The sequence below is a fragment of the Podarcis muralis genome, chromosome 2 (genome assembly GCF_964188315.1).
Source record: "Podarcis muralis chromosome 2, rPodMur119.hap1.1, whole genome shotgun sequence".
Classification (NCBI taxonomy): Eukaryota; Metazoa; Chordata; class Lepidosauria; order Squamata; family Lacertidae; genus Podarcis; species Podarcis muralis.
Genome location: NC_135656.1, coordinates 106,100,310 through 106,106,374, shown reverse-complemented (window position 1 = coordinate 106,106,374; position 6,065 = coordinate 106,100,310).

Genomic DNA, 6,065 nt, shown 5'->3' with positions numbered 1-6,065 from the left:
CCCTTACACCTGCGCGCAGTGCGGGCGCGGCTTCTCCGTCAGCTCCCATCTCGACCGGCACCAGAGGGTCCACCAAGCCCAGGCAGCCGCGGCGGCCGCCCACCGCTGCCCCGAACACATAAAGGGGTTCCTTCTTGGGACGGGCAGCAAAGCGGGTTTGAAACACCCTCTGTGCGGCAGCGCCAAGGGACGCTTCACGCGCAGCAGCCACTGTCTGGACTGTGGGAAGAGCCTGGGCAAAATGCCGCCGCTCTCGCTGCAGCCGCCGGCCGAGAAGCCCTTCAAGTGCGAGGATTGCGGGAAAGCTTTCGCCCAGCGCTCGGCGCTGGTGAAGCACCAGCGCATCCACACTGGGGAGAAGCCGTTCTCCTGCGCCGACTGCGGCAAGGCCTTCATCCAGAGGTCGGACTTGACCATCCACCGGCGCATGCACACCGGGGAGAAGCCGTACCGCTGCGACGCTTGCGGCAAGTGCTTCAGTGTCAGCTCCAACCTGCTGACGCACCAGCGCACCCACCTGGGAGAGAAGCCCTACGCCTGCGGGGAGTGCGGCAAGGCCTTCATCCAGCGCTCCGAGCTCACCATCCACCAGCGCACCCACACCGGGGAGAAGCCCTACAAGTGCGGCGTCTGTGGCAAGTGCTTCAGCCGCAGTTCCCACCTCAACCGGCACCAGCGCACTCACAGCAACGGCAAGGCCTCGGCCAGCAGTGCCGGGACGGCCCACACCACACTGCTGGCCGCCAGCGCTGCCAAACCTGCCGCTCCCCTGCCCGCCTCGGCCTTCTCAGCCTCCTTCGCTTCGCCTGGGCCCCTGCCCGCCCTGCCTTCCTTCCCCTCTTCTATCTCGTCCCTCCCGATCCCTTCTTTGGACCTGCCCTGGTCTCTGTCCTTTCCCTCTCGAGGCTTTTCCCACTCGTCCTTCTCTTCCCCTTCCCCTGGCGGGGCCCAGGCTTCATCTCTGATCAACTAAATCCTGCCCGTCCTACAGCTGTACACACACTGTATGTGGAAAGCTTCCCCCCAAAGAATCCTCAGAACTAGTTTGTCAAGAGTGCTGGGAACTGTAGCTCTCTCCCTCTGTGCAAACGGCAATTCTAGGATTTTTCGCGGAGGGGTGTGCGCGTGTCAGATGTGTGGTATGTCTCCATTTCTTGCCTGGTGCTCTCCTTTTCCATCCAATGGCCTCTCATTCATCCCAGCTCTGTTCTCATTCTGCTTCCCTGGTTAAACCAGTGCCACCTCATGCCCTGTTACAATTGCTTTGGCTTGAACCTGGATCATCTGCTCACCTGGTGAGCATCCTTCATCACAGGCAAGTTTCTTCCCCTTGGCGGTTACATTGCCTGCGATGAATGATGCCACTGAAGGGAGTCAGTGACGAGTGAGGCTGCACTGTGAGAAGGAAGTTTCCCCTCTGAACCTGAGTGTCTTAAGTTGCACGGTCTGCAAGCAGCCTTTGGCTTGACGTGAAGGTCTTTTTAATAGGAGGGACCATTCAGAACTTCAGACCCACCACCCTCCTGCACGAACACTGCTCTGTGGACTGAAATGACGGAGGACTGCAAAAGTTAAACCACTGTTTATGTAGTTGGAAAGGACCGAGAGGGTCATCTAATCCAGCCCAATCTTTTTCCCAACCTGAGACTCGAACCCATGACCCAGAGATTAAGAGTCTGCTTCTCTGTCAGCTGAGCTATCCGATTGTGTTTGGGGCTCCGTGATCATGAAAGCGAGTTAGTGAAACGGCGGGCTGTCTCCTGCAGGGGTGGGGGACCTGTGCGAGGTGGGCCTTATGGGAGCTGGAATTCAATCACATCTGGAGGGTCAAAAATTAGCCGCCCTTGCCCTGCTGCCCACACACCCTTTCATCCTGTACTTCTCATTCCTCCTGTTCACGAACGAATCCAGCCTTCTTGGTGATCTTCAGAAGTTTTGGACTACAACTCCCATCAGCCCCAGCCAGCAAAAATATAGTGTAGTCCAAAATATCTGGAGGACACCAGATTGGCAAAGGTTGACATAACCTAATGCAGATGAGCTTGCCCCATATGACTCATTCACACAAGGGGTTTTTTTAAGCATGAAAAAGAGGAGGATTGGATTCTTCTGTGATTCTAAACTGCATTTAAAGAACGGGAGGCGTGATACTCCTGATTAATCGAGACCATAGAGAGGTCCCACAGCGTAGAAGCAGCATGGAAGGCAGGAGAAGACTGTGAGTCCAAGGTTTGTTAAAAGGCAGTCAATGTATATTCAGGCTACCTTTTGAAGTCTGGAATAGTGAGTCTAAGTAGCTTCAGCTTTCATGAAAAAGGTCCCTGTTTGCACCATCCATTTAAACGACTGTTCTACCCTTTTAAACAGCCATCGTTTCCCCAAAAGAACCTGAGAACTGTAATTTGTTGAGAGTCATCAGGAGACCCCTGTTCCTCTCACAGAACTAAGATTTCCGGAGTCCTGGAAAGGACAACTGACTGTTAAGCAACTCTAGGAATCATAGGTCTGAGAGGGGAATAGGGATCTCCTGGCAACCCCTTAACAAACTACAATTCCCATGATTCTTTTTTTTTTTGGGGGGGGGGCGGAGAGAGCCATGATTGTTTAAAGTGGTGTGATACTGCCTTAAATGTATCGTGTAGATGGGGGTCTTAGAAACTGGGATTAAAAATATATATACCTGATTAATCTGGATTAAAAGATTGTCAAACACCTCCCTGGATTAGGGCGCAGCTGCTGGGGGGGGGGTAGGCTGTATAATCCTGCGTCTACCCTGATGGTTTTATTCCGCAATTTGCAGACTTCTGCCTCTTCCTTTCCCCAATTCTGCTACCTCCAACTCTTCATTTCTCTTCTTCATCCTGCCTGATTCCATGCATATTTACTTGGATACAATCCGCAGTGAGTTCAGTGGGCTTACTTCCATGTAAGACGAGGTGGGGAACTTGAGGCCCTCCAGAGGCTGTTGTACTGCAACTCCCATGAGCTCTCCAGCCAACATGGCCAATTTATCGTGGGCGATGGGATCTGTAGTCCAATAGCCTCTAGAAGGCTGCAGGTTTCCTCAGCCCAGATAAGTTTTCATAGGCTTGCACCCATTAGCACATCTGTATCTCATTCCCTTTGGCCTTTCCAACGTCTTCATCGGATGCCTCTTCAGTTTGGCAATATCTACATCAGTGGTTTGGATTGCTTTAGTAGCCATTTTCTGCTTCCCAAGGAAGGTCTCATTGACACGAGCAGAAAGCTGAAGAGAAAACATACAATATAGTTGAGTTCTGAGGCTGTACGCTTCAGTTTATGAGAGGGGAATCACAGGTTTTTTTTTAAAAATGCACACCTATCTGAGGGATTTCTTGCTGTTAGAATGCAACAAAAGCAAAGGCGAGTTAGAAACTTTCTCCTTATACCCTAGTTGTGTTTTTGTGTGTGTGTTTTTAGGAAGTGGTACAGCTCCCACTTCAGTCTCATTTCCCCACCACATGAGGAGACCAGGCCAAAGCCTAAATTTTCCTGAAAATTTCTCGTAACAAAGTACCCTTGCCAAACTACAATTCCTGGGATGGGGCGCCCTGACGGTTCAGAACCACTTTAATGTAGATTTGCCTTCCTTGGTGTTCCTAACACCAGACTGGCTTCGCTTTTATATTTGTATTTTCTTGCTTTTGGGGGGGCCTTTGTGCTGCTGGGAAAGGCAGACCTCTCACACTGTTATCACCAACTCGGTGCTGTTAATGTTATGGTGCATCTGTAGAAAGGAAACACGGAATACGTGCTGCTTGGGGTGGGGGGGTGGGACGGGTCTGTAGGGTTTTCATACTGGCGGAGACCAAAAATACAACGTATTGTGTTTGACCGGTTGCTGCTGAAAGGACAGAGGCAGGTAGCAAATTATGTGCCTTGTCTCCAGACATCTCTGCCATCTCCAACCTGGAGAAGATTACTGCCGTTGACTTGAAGCTATCTGCATCTGGGGCAAAGGAAAAAAAAATTAAGTACATTGCATTAAGAGATCTCCGCTGGGAAAAGTTTTCCCAATTCTACCAAGTTCAAAAGGCTTCACAGTTCGTGGTACTCATGAATTGTGCATTTCAGCAAATCAAAATGTTGACGAGCATCTTTTCACACACACACGACATCCTTTTTATTGTTGGTATTATTAATATTATTGTTTGTGGTGTTGGTTTTTTGTTTTTGTATCGAGTGTAAAACTGGCTGATTTTTATTGTTATTGATGCTGATGAGGTTGGGGATTTTTTGCGGGGGAGGGGTGGAATTTCTAAACTGTGAAGAAAATAAAAAGAGAAGACACGGAATGATGGGAATTTTTTTTAGGAAGTGGAAAATCCATAAAGGCTTGCTTAAATGTTGACGTTAGGTTAAAAAACACACCAAAACCTTAAAGAAGTTTGCTCAAGGGTTTCAAAGAAGGATGTCAGAAATACTAGAGTGATTAATTTATGAGAAGGTGAACATTTAAATTGCAATGCCAGAGACCTTGCTGTTTCTACAGACTCTGGCCGAACACCGAAACAGTAAGCATTTGCCATGACTGTCCACAAGAGGCTAATATGTTAAGCATTATACAGAAAATATCTTACGTCCAGTGGCTAATTAAGCCCACCTGTCTATAAAGCAGACCTCCAAACTGCACTGACAACTCCCATCCCTAGGCCCCAGCATCTGAAGCCAACAGATAAGCATAGCATCAAAGCAAGAGCAAAAGGGATGCAGGGAGCGCTGTGGTCTAAACCACTGAGCCTCTTGGGCTTGCTGATTGGAAGGTCGGCGGTTCAAATCTGCACAACAATGGTGAGCTCCCATTGCTCTGGCCTAGCTTCTGCCAATCTAGCATTTCAAAAGCACACCAGTGCAAGTAGATAAATAGGTACCGGTGCGGCGGGAAGGTAAACAGCGTTTCTGTGCGCTCTGGCTTCCATCACAGTGTCCTGTTGCACCAGAAGCGGTTTAGTCCTGCTGGCCACATGACCCGGAAAGCTGTCTGTGGACAAATGCCGGCTCCCTCGGCCTGAAAGCAAGATGAACGCTGCAACCCCATAGTCGCCTATGACTGGACTTAGCTGTCCAGGGGTCCTTTACCTTTTTATCAAAGCAAGAGCATAAACATACGTGGTGAGCTCATTCTTGCAGCAAAAAACAATTAGTCTCAGGGTGATCTTGACTACCAAGATGGCGTTCACAGACCCTCTAAAACCTTTTTGCCATTTGGTTCTACACGAGGTGTTTGGCCTCCGATTCTTGTTCCAGCATTCTCAGTCCACTGGAAGTTATTGGTGGCATATCTGCAGAGCCCTCTGGTCTGGTGGTGCTGAATGTCAGATCAGTCTATAATAAAACCATGCACATTCATGACTTGTTTGTGGATGAGCAGGCTGACCTGGCTAAGACTTAAGTGAGTGAGCTGGGTGGACCTGCTTTTACCCAGCTGTGCCCATTTGCTTTTTCCATACTGCACCAGGCTAGACTAGGGGGTTGAGGCAGGGGTGTTGCTATTGTCTATAGAAACATCATCTCCTTGACCAGGAAGCCTCTTAACCATGAGATGGGTTTAGAGCAGGGTTTACCAAAATTGAGTCTTCAGCTATTTTTGGACTACAACTCCCATCATCCCTAGCTAATAGGACCAGTGGCCAGGGATGGTGGGAATTGTAGTCTAAAATCAGTAGGAGACCCAAGTTTGGGAAACCCTGGTTTAGAGGGTCTGAACCTAGTGCTGGACCAGAGAAATAGACCATGGCTGCTGCTGGTCTACCAACCACCTTGTTTCCCAGCTGCATTCCTGATCAGATAGTCCCAGAGATATTGAGGGGGGGGAGTGCTAAATGGTAATCCTGGGTGAATTCAATATCCACACGGAGGCCAGCGCAAGACTTCATAGCCTCCATGATAACTGTGGGTCTCTCGGGTGGTCATTGCTGCAGCACACCAGGCAGGGCACACTCTCAATGTGATCGTTGCCCCAAGTGATGGCAAGGATGGACTGAAGAAAGAATTCACCAGACCCTTTTTCTATTCCATGATCTTCCTAACAGCAGATGTGGCCA